The following is a 16,506-nucleotide window of genomic DNA, read 5'->3' as shown; positions in this document are numbered from 1 at the left end:
AAGGGTATCAATTTTTGTGGTTAAAGTGAAAAACACAGTTTCAAGGATACTTAAATTCATGGCCAATGATCCTATCAATACAAACAGTTAGTAGAAAGTGCACTTCAATAAACATTTATTTTCATGGATAAACTTAACAATGAAATCCATGAAAATTGGTATCCAACTAATATTGATGAAACCACAGTATTTAATGAAGTTTCTAGTGTTTTGAGAACAACATTGGTTTCTGGAACAGATGTCCACAGTACCAGCTGACTGAGGGATGCTCCATGGAGGCAGATCCTGATGACTCTTGCTGCAAGAAACCAGTCTGCCACCTAGAGCTGATGAAACCCCCAACTGTGGCCCCCACACCTTCACCCAAACCTGGCGAGGTCCCAATGCCCACACCATCCCCTACCCCATACACTCTGCCCATGCCAACAGCTATTAACTATGGATCTGGACCCAATGGAGGACGTAAGAGAATTTTCTTCTCCTGAAACAGTTTCAATATTTGATTTAAACATATGGTGACCAATTTCTTTTTAAAGATTCTTTGTTTTCTATCAAACCTGAAAGTCTTTGGTATCAATATTTACAATGGCAGCAGTCTTACATGAATTTTGTCAAATCCTCAATTTCAGGGACATGTAAATTTGTACATGTAGATGATTATACGCCTATCAATTGAAACTGGAATTTCTTATTTCAATGAACAGTTGATTTCATTCCATGATATTCATTATAAGTGATGTTCATTAATTAAGTGATACAGGATATTAAAGCTCTATCAGAAACATTTTTTTCTGGTTTGAACAGATGGATGTTTGTACAAGGGAGTCTCTTACAATGCTGGAAAGACCTGGAAAGATGGCTGCTTCTACACCTGTGAATGTTTGGACATGCAGACTGGTAGATACAGATGCAAGGACAGGTACAAAAATCTAAATTAACTAAATATTATTCTCAGTTCAGTCAGAGGCCAGGAATTTTGAGCAACGATTTTACCAACTGGTCTTTTTGTCCAATGTTTTGACAGTCAGATCTGTGTCTTCCTTTCTGTAGATGCCCATCCATGGATGGTGTCGTCCCACCACCCAACTGCCAGATTGTCTCTGACCCTGCAGACCCATGCTGTAAGATGATGCAGTGCAGACAACCTACCCCCGCCCCCTCATTCAATCTGGTCACAGGAAACAAACCCCCGATCACTGGCAGCATCACCTTCCCCCCACAACCTAACAACACACAGGTACCCAACCCATACCAAACAACCCCAGACACCTATGCCAACACCTAAGAGTAAGTGCATCCAGTTGATTTTTCATCAGGCTGTAAAACTGAATTCAAAATTTTTCTAAATAAGAGTGTGTTTCTTTATTGGTGGTGATATCTTTCTCTCTCATTTAGACATCTGTATTATGAATGGCAAGACCTACAGCCAAGGACAGACTTGGTATGACTTGGTATGACGGATGCGCCAGAGTGCGTGTGTAATGATGGAAAGACTGGCTACTACAGATGTAGTCAGAGGTAAGTATATTAATTACGAGGACACAAAGGTTATTAATGTAACCATGCTTTTATTCTTCTCTCTACAGAGTTTTTATTACTAGTTTAAAATGCTACAAATTTGACCTTTTTCATTCATAATTCTAAAAAGCAAGTGAAATAGAAAAATAGAATATATGATATTTAAGACAATTTGTTTTCTTTTTCCAGATGCAACACTTACGACAACTTGCCTTCCTCTTGCACATTGATCCCTGATCCAAACGACCCCACCTGATGCCAGGTTCCTCACTGTGAAACGCCCACACCTGGACCAAACCAGCCTGTCACCATCAAGGGACAGCCTGAATCCTTCACAGGATATGGAATCACCGAGACACTACCTCCTACCCAGCCTACCACTGTCAACCCATTCCTGCCAACTCAGCAGCCTACTCCTTCTCCTCAGCCTAGCACTCCTAAACCAGATGGTGAGATTATCCTGTATACTATTACCTACTAAAAATGTTTAGAAAAGGGAGGTTGGTGTTTGGAGGATGAGGTATCTGAATTTCAGTGTTTGGAAAGTTTGTGTGCATGGTTTAGAAATATGGGATAGGAAATGAAGCGAATATGAGATATGATTTTACTCATTCACTAAATTTTGATTTGTGAATATTTAAACAAATTTATAGGTACAAAGAAAGGGAGGGAGGAGGGAGAGAAATGAAATGAAAATAGTTGAACAAAATTTATGTTTATTTATTACCGGGTATATCAAATTTAAGATAAAGTCTGTTGATTTGTATTTGTCAGTTTGACCATTGTGTTAGAAACTGGCTTTAAGGGGTCAAGAGTTAAACTTTTAGAAAGCTTTGCAGTACCATTGAACTGGTCAACATTTTTGAACACATTAATTTTATGTTGTGCAAGAAGTAATAATTTATTTTTTTTCAGTCTGTATCTACAATGGACTGGCTTACAGAACAGGTGAGCAGTGGCAAGATGGATGCAAATACAACTGTATCTGTGAGGATGGACACATGAGAGGTGAGAGGACTTTTATATACCAAGTATTAAAGCAATACCAATTTTTAATTGACAAAAATGCATACTGTACAAATGTATTTCTGGTAATTTTTCGTGGGGGTCTAATTTTCGCTTTTTTTGCAATCACTTTTAAATTGCAAAATATTCAATATGCAGAAATTATATCCAATAATGTTTGGTAAAAAAATTTGCATTGCAAAATAATGACTAAGGCAAATTAAAATTGGTACACAATGGATGTACCCTGGAGACTGACCCCAGCGACTACTGCAGCTGTAAGGTGGCTGTGTGTTGTCAGACCACAACCTCTGCCCCTGGACAGCCAACACCCTCACCCACCAAACCACCAAGTAAATGACCATCAATGTCACTGTCAAAAAATTCAAAAATTTCTTTTTTCAATGCCCCACCCATCAAACCACTCAGTAAATGAACATGCAACCACTGTCAAAAGTTTCACAAAGCACTTGCCATCATTTATGTGGATCCATTCATTACTAATTATATAGATTTTTACCCTTGCCAACCAAAGACTTCTGTATGACAATGTTTGCATTGTACTTGTAGCTTTCTGTGTGTACAAAGGAGTCCCATACATCCAGGGCCAGACCTGGCAAGATGGCTGCTCCACCACTTGCAGATGTGATGACGCTGACAACAACATCTACAACTGCTTTGACAGGTAAGTGTATATAAGTGAAGAATATTCTCGTTCAGGAGAGAAGTTTTATGGTATTAAGAATTGTGTTTGTGATAACCGCTTCTACTACAAGCTGTCAAGCCAAGACTAGATACACTGATGTGCAATTAATATGAATTAAGATATTGGGCATTATTGAAATTTTACTTCTTTTATGTGTACATGGCATTTTCATTAAGATTGGTAAGGTGCAATTACAGTGTTGTTAAGTATCCATTGTTTATACTTCCAGGTGCCCTCAGTATCCTAACTTACCTGCAGGATGTACCAAGACTGCTGACCCCAACGATCCATGCTGCCTGGTGCCAGTCTGCAGCACCCCAAGACCCACACCCTACAACCCTCAGTACCCAACCACCACCCCCAATCCTAACCAGCCTACCACACCCTACAATCCTTATGTTACACCACTGCCTAAAGGAGAAATTGTGGGATACAATCCTACCACACAGAATCCTTACAATCCTTCACCCAAACCAAGTAAGTGTTGAGAAAATTATTGATAAAAGGGGAAAAAACATTACAGAAAAGTGATAATTCAGGAATTGATTCAAGATACAGGTATTGTATACAGTACCCGCAACATTATTTTTTACAATCCTATCCTATCGTATCGTGTATCAATCCTATCGTATCGTGGGTGTATACTGTCCTATCGTGCGTTAATGCTATCCTATCGTGCGTGTATACTGTTCTTTGAGCGTTAATCCTATCCTATCGTGCGTTAATCCTATCAGGTTTATCGTTTAATATCAAAAATTCTTCCGTGTTAATCGTTTCGTGCCTTTTCATAAGCAAGTAAATTTATTACTAAGTTGCAACTCGTTCGGTGCGCCGTATACGAATATTTATCGAACAAGAATTGTAAAATCCTATCCAACATTTCGTCAGGATACTATTTTTTTTAATTTTTAAGATCAAAATTAGTCAATATTATATGTAAATCATATCTGTTAACATTGAAAATGAAGAACAAAGTTCTTAGGAACAAGGTAACATATTTACCTGTATATCGAATATATTAAATCGTACTCAAAGTGTATACCTGCGTAAACATTAACTTTTATGCAATATAATTTTGTTGCATCATATTTTACAGAAACAAAAGTATTTATGATATAATTTATATTTAATTAAAACCCAAGTTGTATTTTGAACCAGTTATTTTCCGTGTGATATTTGATTTCAGGCTGAAATGTTCTCCGCAATCAGCTAGGATGTGTGGTAAGGAAAACAATGTTAACAAATCGTACGCGGAATGTGTATCTGAGTAAATATTTATTTAACTTGTCTGTAATAATTCGCTTTTAATGCATCATTTTCTTATACAGAAAAAAATGTACTTATGATAGATTTTATATTTATTTTATACAAGAGTTGGATTTATATAATTGATTTTAATAGATTTTATATTTACTTTATACAAGAGTTGGATTTATATAATTAAACCCGCTATTTTCCGAGTGATTTAATCTCGGGCTGAAATATTCGCGGCGATCAGCTAGGGTGTTCGATAATGAAAACAATTTTAACAATACAGAAAATAACTTTGCGGGTACTGTAACAGTGCATAACCTGATCCATTGCAGCATTCTGTGTATACAAGGAACAACAATACACCAATGGACAGACTTGGCAAGATGGATGTGACTACAACTGCGAATGTATCGATCAAGCCACAGGCCGCTACAAGTGTACCGAGAGGTAACAATGTCATCTACGTTTAACATTCTGATTTTAAAGTTAATTTAAATGTGCTTTAAGGAAGGCCCATCAAAAACGATCTTAGCACGGAATGGTTTTTTTATTAGCTCACCTGAGCTGAAAGCTCAAGTGAGCTATTCTGATCACATTTTGTCCGTCGTCCGTCCGTCCGTCTGTCTGTCCGTCTGTCCGTCTGTCCGTCTGTAAACTTTTTACATTTTGAACTTCTTCTCTAAAACCGCTTATCCAATTTCAACCAAATTTGGCACAAAGCATCCTTATGGGAGGGCGAAAATAAATTGCAGAAATAAAAGTCCGATCTGTATTCAAAGCGGAGAAAACCTTGAAACTGTAGAAAAAGGGGGGTGCATTTTTAAAAATCTTCTTCTCAAGAACTACCGAGTTAATCTTAACGTAATTTAGCATAAATCATCCTTAGGGAAAGGAAAATATAAATTGCAAAAATTATAGGCGATTTCTGTTCCAAATTTGAGATAATTGCGAAAATACTTATAAAGAATGGCTCGTTATTCCATATATCGTAGACTGGCAATTCATTGCGATAGACTGGTCTTATGACAGGCATCGCCAGTTTTCAACGGAAGACCTTGTACTGATTCTGTTGGTAATTCTTTTTATTCTTTTTTTTCTTCTAGACGTTTTTTAAAACTCAAATATCTTGCTTGTTTGTTGTCCTATAAAGTTCAAATTTTCAGAGCCTATTGGTACTTACTATTTCTCAATATCTAAGGAAAATCGTTGGAATCGACACTTCCGGTACCGAGTTATTCCCCTTTTTCCCAAAAATATAGGCATTCTTGTGCACGCAAAGGCTCTGAAACCGCTCACAGCATGTGTTACAAAGTCACAAATCTTAAAAATAGAGAGTTTGAACGTTGTCCTCCGAGTTTTGTTTTTACAATGTTCCTCCTTTAAAGTTTCAAAAATTAATTTGAATTTGTGTTTCAAAAAATGCTGTTTTTGGTTGTGTTTTTGTTATGTAGCTCTTTAGTTTAAAATTTTCTCTAAATACATATAGAACAAAATATGTGCAAAATATCAAGGGCTTTCACTTGACACCATTGAAAAAGGGCTGGCCCTTTAAATTAGGGGTCTAGAGCCCTTAAAAGTTTTCGCTTTATAACTCAAATGGTTAATATTTCGCTATAGCTGTCGATAGAAAAGTTGTTCATTATTGTGTTATCAATGTCGTTACAAAATTATTTTGTACCGGTAATGCGTAATATGAGTATAAAAAGCTTGTCTTGTTAACATGTACTTGTATTCATTTGGCAAGTAAGCGAATCGTCTTCGTGCGCATAACGTACATAAATTAACAGCTAAAAGTGTACCAGCATATACGGGATGCTTTGATTCATTTGAAAAAGTGTCTAAAAAGTATACGTGTACATGTTTTTCTTACAGCCTTTTTTTGGAGTCACCTCTGTTTAGGTCCTATAGTGGACAACCGTTAAGAAAAACAAAAACGAGAAAAATATAAACGTTCTTTTTCTTATCTAGTGAGATACATAAACTAGATTTAAAAAATAAATAAATTCCATGAAATAGATTTGAGTCATTTTACTGCAAGCATTTCAAATCGACCTAAATTCTGAGTTGTGTGCGTCATTACATAACCCATCTCGCCTGCGGCCGAGAAAATTGATCGCCAAGGTCGCGGCTGGACTACCTAGCGGTCAGCGGTTATCTAATACACAAGAATCGCGTGTGTCATATGTGATTTTATTTAGCCGCAAACACAAGAATCGTACACAATGACATTAAAGCTTACTCTTCTTATTTTGAATTAAACGATAGAGTGTCAATAAGAAATCGTTCTGTTTAATCATAAAAGCAATGCCATTCTCGAACTGAAGCAGTGTCAGACAGATAGATCAACTGTGGGATTAAAGGGGGAAAAACTTATATTAATTCGAGTTTAGTCATCATACTGCAAACATTGTAAATCTTCCTGGGTTCTGAGCTCTTAATGTGTGTTTTACCTTTACGTAAATTATCCGATCCCTCATCCGCGGCCGAGGAAATCGGTCGCGGCTGCACAACCTAGAGGTCAGCGGTTATCTAATAACAAGATATATATATATATATATACAAGAACTGTTTCAATTTCATGTTCTTAGAGTTTGTTCACTTTCAATTTATTTAATTAAACATTAGAATGTGAATTAAGAAGCCCCTCTAAAAATTGATAAAAGCGATATTATTCCAAATCAGAAACATCATCAGACATAAATCAATAGTGAATTTGTAATTCTAAAATGTTCTAAAAACTATACATTTACTAATAATGTTATAGATAAACAACAAAAAACCACAAAGATTAAACCTTAAAATGATGATCACCCCTAGAACATAGCCAAGGAGATCCCGCGCGAGTGGACAAGTGATCCGCGGTAGCTTCGTGTTCTTCTACATGTACTTTATCACACGTGCATGTTTATTGATATTTTGTACGATTCCAGCTATTTGTTTATTCGAGATTTTGACCGGTACATGTAAGATTGACTTGTGTTTCAATTTAAATTTTTTTTATTTACCCACGAATATTACCGCTAAATACTGCTGAGAGGTTTTATAGATATTGTAGAAAGTAGTTGAGGTCTTCATAAGGTTGCACATAAAATGAGAGAGAGAGAGAGAGAGAGAGAGTGCGCGCTCAAAATTGGAAGAATTATTTAGCCGAATTTAGAAAATGAAACAGTCCCCAAGCGTTCAAGGCAGGATAAAAAAAATCAAATATCAAATTAACACATGCGGTAGAGGCAATTGCAACTTCTCTGATCTTTCCGGCAAGTTTGAAAAAGCACCTCGAATGTATTAACATCACCAGATGTTAGAATTTTATACAAAATGGAGTCGCTTCCCATTAAAATAAGTATGTATCGGCAAGAAGTCTTGTATGTCGTTTCTGTGTTATATTTTAGTGTATATTGATACCTTTAATAAAGTATAGCTCACATATCAACAGATCATAAAATGTGTTGTAATTATATCAAGTTTTATAAAAAAGGGGGGGGGGGGAGTTGTCATGGACGCCTAGGTAATACATTCGAAGTGTTTTTCCGAGCTTGCCGGAAAGGCCCGAGAAGTTGCGATTGGCGGTAGAGGCTTACACGAAAAAAGAATTGTCCAGAATTGAGGGATTTAGTGATTTTTTTTAAAATGTTCACATGAGTTTTTAAACAAGATTTGTTTAGATTTTATCGGTTTCATGATCACAGTGCAAGGGCTTTATTTTTTTTCAAAATGTGGCGAAGACCTATTTTTGGCGACTACTTAACATGTGTACATTTTTCTCCTCAATTTTTGTCATTTTCCCACCCGTGTGTTTATTTGGTCAGTCTATGCTAAGTCAATCCGCTCCACGTGCGACCGAAAATCTCGTGTCGCGTCAGCGCACATAGCTCAGAATATTGCCCCCGGGCTGCAGATCAACAATTGATAAATAATTGAGTAACATTTGGAAGGACGCTTTCACTGCAGCGGTCAATTGTTAAACAATAAGTGTCTAAATATTCGATGTCAATCAACCTCACATTAAAGGTGTGATATCGTAATCTGAGAATGTGGCTAAAAAATTAACCTGTTGAACACGCTAAACTTCTATAGTTATGAACAGAATAAAATATATTATCAGAGACATAAATAACTTAATAAGTTATTTATGTCTCTGGTTTAATAAGTTAACAGTTTTAAATCAAAGATTAAATAAAATTTGTTCTCAGGATTAGAAGTAATGATATACGACTACATTAAGCAATAAAGTCGGTCGATCGTCATTAAATCATCAGAGTACTGCAAGTGTCGACAGTTTCTTATTTCTTTGAAATAATTGTAGTAGTTCAATTGACTTGCAGACTATAATATAGCGACTTTTCTGCCTCTCTAAATGTATGCATTTAATCATTTAATTGTGAAAGATATTTGTTCTTGGGGATTTTACTTATTGTTATATGCACATTGATAAAAAAAAATCATTGAAGTTGTGTAGTATGAGGTTGTAATGCAGATTAAGTGACCTAAAACTCAGCTCAATATTTTATTTTTAATCTAGCTTGTCAAAATAAGAGATTGTTAACTTGTAGCTCGTTAACTCTGAAAAAGTCTAGAACAGAAAAAATAAAGTCTTTATAGCTTTCGCTACATCTTCTTATTTATGTGTACGCGTACATTAAGCTATTTTAGTGGGGTTTTTTACTGTATAAAAAAGTGTTGTTTTTCCTAACCTTAAATTTAAATCTATAGAAATTCAATATCTACATGTAACATCTCAAAAGCTTTGATAGCTTACCGCTTGGAAATTATTTAGTGATGCAAACTGACAAATGCCCATGAAAGACATTATTGGACCCCAAGGGTTTCTTATCCTTTCCGACGATGATGAGAAGAACTCAAATGTGCATACAAATCATACATTTACATGTATATTTATATGTGATATGATAGAAATAATTGAAAAATATAGGTCTTTTTTGTGCCGCACAAAACGGGCGAAAAGGATTTTTATACCCCACGAAAATAAATTGAGGGGGGGGGGTTAAATAAAAATCACCTTGTCCGTCCGTACGTCGTGTCCGGTCTATATCTTTCTGATGGAGAAACATTGGAAGTGTTCTTACTTCATACAAGTATTACTCATTACCTGACGAAGCGTCATGACCTAAACCCAAGGTCATTTGGACAAAGTAAAGGTCACTGGCAGGAAAAGTGCAAAATTTATTTCCGGTCCACTTTGGAATTTCTTACTTCACACAAAGATTGCTTATGACCTGAGGGTGTGTAATGATTTGTCCCTATGTCATTTAAGGAGAAACATTGGGAGTTTCTATTTCATGTAAAGATTCCTGATGACCAATGATGTGTCATGAACTTGACCCAGGGTCAGTTGCGCAAGTTCAAAGTCAAACATGTGTCATATCTTGTATTAATGGAAATGAGTAAAAGCTAGAGTTTGACATAAAGATTACTTGTGACCTGTAAATATACCCTGCCTTGTCTGACTCACTAAAGAAAAAGAACCATCCATTATTCTCTAATAGAGAAATACGTGAGTAATGAGTTCTTTCTTAGCGGGGATATCATTTGTGAGCTTGCTAACAGTACCTTTTAGATGGTCCAGTGGGAGCAATGCCCCCCTTTCTCTCAACTAAAATTTCCCTTAAGTTAACGCTTAGAAAATTGATTTTTGGGTCATTTCCCCCACCGCCACATCCACACTTTTATTATAATTAAATTAATTATATACATGTACATGTACATAAATGATGTCTTTTTTAAAGTTATCCTAAACTTGAAGTAAGTTAAACGAAGAACTTGCCTGGTATGAAAATAATACTTTGAAATTGAGTCTCGTTTTCGATTTCTTGAACTTACTATTATCACATTGATAATCCAGTATCATTAAAAACCATTTCCCTTCTCCTTACACTCGCCAGGTTCTGATAGACCTGTATCAATAACAGACTATCTCCACTTGACCTCCACATTTGCATACAATCTAAATAAACACCTACTTAGCAAAGATATGCCTTTATCTGTTTAATGAGTGGTGCAATACTCAATCTAGAGGTTACATAGAAAACAGGCATGAATTAATTTTTTTGTCTCCATTTGAAGAGTTTCAATCAATTTTCTAAAGCTCTTATTGGTAAGAAGAAATGGTCGTATAAAGATGACATTTTATCAATACAGGTTCTGGCTCTGACAAGTGTCAGGAGAAGAAGGTGTTTAAATCAGACTGATGGACAATCTTTTCGCGACACGAAGTTGCGACAGAAGACCTACTCGTTGCTTTGCAACGAGCTCGGCTCTAGTTAATTTTCTAATTGTTCCAACAAGGATCAAACAAGTGTGTTGGTGTTAGCTTGTTCGGATTTTCGTTTCGTTTTCATTATTTACGCTTTTAAACCTGGAAACTATCGTCTACAGGTATTTCGTGATTTTTACGTATCAATTCAAACAGATACTTCGGTAAATCAAACAGTTAACTGTTTACCTGCGCAAATTAAGCAAAATCTGATGTAGGGGTACTGAAATACAATTCATTCTATCGGTAATTCGGCATTTTCTTTTGCGTAATGATAGATTAATGCAATAGATTTTGTTGAGATGCTCGACATTTTCTCGAGTTTATTCAGTTTAAATAGAGTTTGATATCGCTGACGGAAATATGTAGGTATATACATGTATATATATATGATTCATTTCGAAAAAATAAATTGTGTTCTTTATTTGTTATAGTGCATGTTTCTTGTGTTTAATTGTTTACAATTTCTATTTACTAACCATATTTGAGTGTTAAGCTTCGAATTATAAGCAAGATACAAAGATTTGCTCACAATTCTATGTTTGTACACAGATCTTAAAAACTAAAGATGAAAAAAGTAAAAAATTTGTCAATATTTATTAAGAAAATGTTCAAAGTCTGTTCTTCCAGAAACCAACTTTAACAACTTATTGTATTGTAAACTTAATCTTTTTAGCTCACCTGAGGGTGGGGCCACAATGGGGGGGGGGGGGGTCGAAGTTTTACATAGGAATATATACAGTATATCTTTAAAAATCTTCTTCTCAGAAACTAATCAGCCAGGAAAGCTGACACTTGTGTGGATGCATCCTCAGGTAGTGTAGATTCATAGTTATGAAAATCATGACCCCCTGGGGTAGGGTGGGGCCACAATGGGGGATCGAAGTTTTACATAGGAATATATACAGTATATCTTTAAAAATCTGCTTCTCAGAAACAAATCAGCCAGGAAAGCTGACACTTGTGTGGATGCATCCTCAGGTAGTGTAAATTCAAAGTTGTGAAAATCATGACCCCCGGGGGTAGGGTGGGGCCACAATGGGGGATCGAAGTTTAACATATGAATATATTGAGTAAATCTTTAAAAATCTTCTTCTCAGAAACTAATCAGCCGGCAAAGCTGAAACTTGTGTGGAAGCATCCTCAGGTAGTGTAGATTCAAAGTTGTGAAAATAATAACCCCTGGGGGAAGGTTGGGGCCACAATGGGGGATCGAAGTTTAACATATGATTATATAGAGTAAATCTTTAAAAATCTTCTTCTCAGAAACTAATTAGCAAAGAAAGCTGGCACTTGTGTGGAAGCATCCTCAAGTAGTGTAGATTCAAATTTGTGAAAATCATGACCCCTGGGGATAGGTTTGGGCCACAATGAGAGGTCGATGTTTTACATAGGAATAAACAGAGTAAATATTTAAAAATCTTCTTCTCAAAAACTAATCAGCCAGGAAAGCTGAAACTTGTGTGAAAGCATCCTCAGGTTGTGTAGATTCAAGGTTGTGAAAATCATGATCCTCAGGGGTAGGGTGGGGCCACAATGGGGGGTCAAAGTTTAACAAAGGAATATATAGGGTAAATCTTTAAAAATCTTCTCAGAAACTAATCAGCCAGATGATTCTCTATAATTATTAAGACTTTGGCCCCAGGACAATTCTTTGGCCTCACGAGAAGGTTCAGAGTTTGATGTACGTTTATATCCGATATATAAACTATTGTTAAGGATCTTTTTGAGAACTGCAATACTCAACATATGATATGACTACAAAATCATCCTGTCAGAAAGGGGACTAATGATTATAAACATAAGAATATCCAGGGGAAAATGGATTTTATTTATACAGGATCTACATGTATTATTGTACATTGTCCAGATAGTTTGTATTATGACTCCATTAAGCTGATTTTATCATACCTATTGTTCCTCAGGTGAGCGATGTGGCCCATGGGCCTCTTGTTCTGATGTGCTTTTACAGGTGCCCATCCTTCCCTGTTAAGCCTAGCTGCTTCATGGTACCAAGCCAGACAGACAACTGCTGCAAAGTACAGTACTGTCCACCCCAACCCCACCCCTATCCCCACCCACCACCCCAGTACCACCAGAGAACACCACTCCCGTGGGCGTAACTCTTGTACCAAACCCAGGCTCAACCTTGGTACCACCACAGCAGATTACCACAGCTCCAGTCATCCCCATTCCACAGCCCGGAGGTCAGAGTTAACTAACCACTGTTTCAATCTGTAATCTATTCATTTAACACTGTTTCAGCAGGCTTTAAAATTTAGATCTGTAGAGTGACTGAAACAGTTTTATGGGTCAGGGTATGAATATGGAAATAAGAAAAACAATCATTGGCAAGGATTTTTTTGTGCAAGAGTGTTGGTATAAATATGGATATATTTTTATACCCCTGCTCCGAAGGAGAGGGGGTATACTGTTTTACCCTAGTGTGTCTGTCTGTCCGTCTGTCTGTCTGTCCGTCCGTAACAAAAATTTCTGTCGCATTTATCTCAGCAGCTATTTATCGCAGATGCTTGAAATTTTAACACACTATTTGTTTAGGCATGCCATATTGTGGGATATATTTTCGTACCAATCAGACGTCAACTTCCTGTTAAATGAGTACTTTGTTTATTTTAGCCAAAATTTTCAAACAAATTTTCCTCAAATATTTCTCAGCAGCTATTTATCACAGATGCTTCAAATTTTAACACACTTTTTGTTTAGGCATGCCATATTGTGGGAATATATTTCTGTACCAATCGGATGCCAGCTTTCTGTTAAATGACGACTTTGCTTATTTTGCATATTCACATCTGAGCAGGGGTATCACTAGTGAGCATTGGCTCACAGATATCTTGTTGTACCAATCTGACATCAACTTCCTGTTAAATGACGACTTTGCTTATATTGCACATTCACATCAGAGCAGGGGTATCACTAGTGAGCATTGCATATCTTGTTTCAATTGGGCAGTTCATGCGCTCCACCATGCCATCAGATTGTGGATGGTATGGGGTTGTGTGAGTCTTGTTGATTCTCAGTATATCCCATTTGTTTGAATAATTTTTATTCACACTTGCGCCCTTGGTCAGTATGGAGAGTTCTAGGTGGGCTGTATTTGGTAACATAATTGTCTATGAAGGCTTACGCTACTGTCTTGGCCTCCATGTGCGGAAGTGGATTAGCTTCGGTCCATTTAGTGAAGTAGTCTTGAATTACCAGATAGTTTTTATTCCCTCTGGTTGATGTAAGAATAGGACCTAAGATGTCAATCGCAACTCTTTCTCCTGGATCTCCTGCTCTGGTAACTTGCATAGGCGCACAAGGAGTTTACTGTATTTCTTTCTTTTGGCGCAATGTTGACAGAATGCACACCATCTTCTAACATCTTTGTTCATGACAGGCCAGTAGAAGCTTTGCTTTTTTTTTTGCAAGAGTTTTCTGTCTACCAAGATGTCCTCCTGATGGCACATCATGGAATGTTTCTTGGGTTGTTGGCATATAGGCTTTGCATCTACAGTATCAATTTTATGTTTTATCAAGTTTGTGTGACCTTGATCAGCACCCTGTTCAGCTAAAAGATTTGCATGCTTAAGCAGAAACGAACTTGCTTGCTTTCTTTGTTCTGGTGAAAGACCATCAGTATTGTCCAAAAGAGTTTGAATGTGTCAGGTAGCTTTGTGTTTTCTGTTGACTCACCGCTGTCTGCAGGTGTTGTGGTTCTTTTCAGCTCAAATATTTTGGCAATACTTCCTTTTTTATACCACTAAGAGATCTTCATTGTGATTTATCAGCCTCAAAGGAACTGTGTTGCTAGGAGCTGTGGATACAGTGGATCTACTCATCATCAATTCTTCTTTTTTGAAATTCATGGATGGTTCTTAAATTCCATACAGAATGCATTCTGAGGGTATCACCTTACCAAAGATGATCCACTCACTTCTGCCCGGTATTACTGAAATTTCTTGGATAGAAACCCTGCAACATTGCACATTTTGCTCCAATAGTACAAATTCATCCATTAAACAAGGGTCATTGACATGAGGTTTAGAGTGCATTCATGTTCAACCATTAAATCTAGCCGCAGGATACCCTGTCCTCTTATTGCTGCAACAACTGCTTCATGTTTAATCAAATTTTATCCCTCTCTAAATTTAGACACTGCTGATCCTTTGGTCTGTAATGTTTTACCATCTGTTGAAGGGAATCCTAAGTATGCCAGTTTGTAATATCGGTTGATTTGTCGATGGTATAGCATCATGTTTTGTAAGACTATTGTAACTGAAGCCGTTTTCCATTAACATTTGTTAGAATGTAAAATCCAGAGACAATTGATGTCTAGCATCCACTCCTCACCTGGCAATTAGGTTGTGTGCACTCTTTATCATTCTCTTTACTAAGCTGACGTTCATTATTTGTCTTCTCTTGTGTCACTCGCTGTTGACATTTGTGGCTAATGTGTCCTTTTGATTGCAATTAAAACAAATGATGTCATCTCTTATTGTCTGTCTGCAAACTCTACCCAAATTTCCCTGCTGCTTTAACTGCTGAATTTTAGACTTAAGTTCCCTGATTTCTGCATCTCTGCCATCATCTTGTTTACACAGGGTTTCAGTGACAATTTTGCCTTATTTAATTTCCCTGTCCTCTTTACTTCAGCTTTCATGCAAGCATCGAATTCCACAGTTATCTGTAATGTTCTGTCAAAGAAAACTGGCCGGGCACGCAGAATTTTAAGACAAACTTCAAACTTTGTCAACGGGGTTAGGAAACTGTCCATAGCTAGTGTATCAAGAACTTTCTTTGGTGCTTTAGGGTACACAAGGGTAACCAACTTTCTAATCGCCTGCCCTAGTTCCAACAGTGACTCACCAGGTTTTCTCTGCCTTGTTCTCAGTTCAGACTTATAAAGTCCTTCAATACTTGTCCGTGCAAAGCAATTAGCCAAGGCACTGACTAATTATGCCCCCAATCGAAGAAGGGAGGGCATATTGCTTTGCTACTGTCTTTTGGTCGGTCAGTCCACCAACAGTTTCCATTTATTTTCTTCGCAAAGGATGAACATATTGATATGAAATTTGGTATACAGGTTTATCATTGGGTACGAACGAGCAATTTTTGACAGAGTTATGCCCCTTGACCATAGAAAAGTTCCAATTATTTACAGTTTCCTTTCATTTTCTTCGCAGAAGATGCACATTTTGAAATGAAATTTAGTATACAGGTTTATCATAATGATATCTAAGTCAACTGCTATTTTGGGTATGCATACCTGTTAACCCTCCCGCATTGCGCGGGAGACTCCCGCAAAACGGCCCAAAAATCTAACATCTCCCGCATCCAACCTATCTCCCGCGTGGGAGACAAATTTCTCCCGCAATAGTATTTGTCTTCCCCTGTACCAGGGAATCCATTCTGAATCTTTACATGCAAATTTCAACAACCACTGGGGGTTTTTCTCTGATTTTAAGCTCAAACTGCTGCTGTATAGCTTGAATATATCAAAATCCATCCAAGTACTGTCTACCGTGATCATAGTATGACATGTTATAGCCCAGTTTACTTTTTACGATTACTTCCGGTTTTGACTTAAATCAGTTATGTATTTTGTTATGCATAGGCCTTATAAAAAAATTAAATGAAAGCTTAAAACATCTTGATTTTATTCTGTAACACCAAAGAAAACAATAACAGCCAGTGGTGTCACTTAACAGGTGCACAGGTAAAGCACCCAAGCCACGTGCAGTGA

General features: G+C 36.9%; 2 pseudogenes; one reads left to right on the top strand and one right to left on the bottom strand.

Annotated features, from left to right (window-relative positions):
- LOC128174544 (multiple epidermal growth factor-like domains protein 10) overlaps nucleotides 1-16,506 on the bottom strand; it is a 293,920-nt pseudogene that overhangs the window by 196,064 nt on the left and 81,350 nt on the right.
- LOC128172606 (uncharacterized) lies at nucleotides 1,454-2,659 on the top strand (annotated as a pseudogene).

This window comes from Crassostrea angulata, chromosome 2 (assembly GCF_025612915.1).
Source record: "Crassostrea angulata isolate pt1a10 chromosome 2, ASM2561291v2, whole genome shotgun sequence".
NCBI lineage: Eukaryota > Metazoa > Mollusca > Bivalvia > Ostreida > Ostreidae > Magallana > Magallana angulata.
The sequence above is the reverse complement of the archived record's forward strand: the minus strand, read 5'-3'. Positions and strand labels throughout refer to the sequence as shown.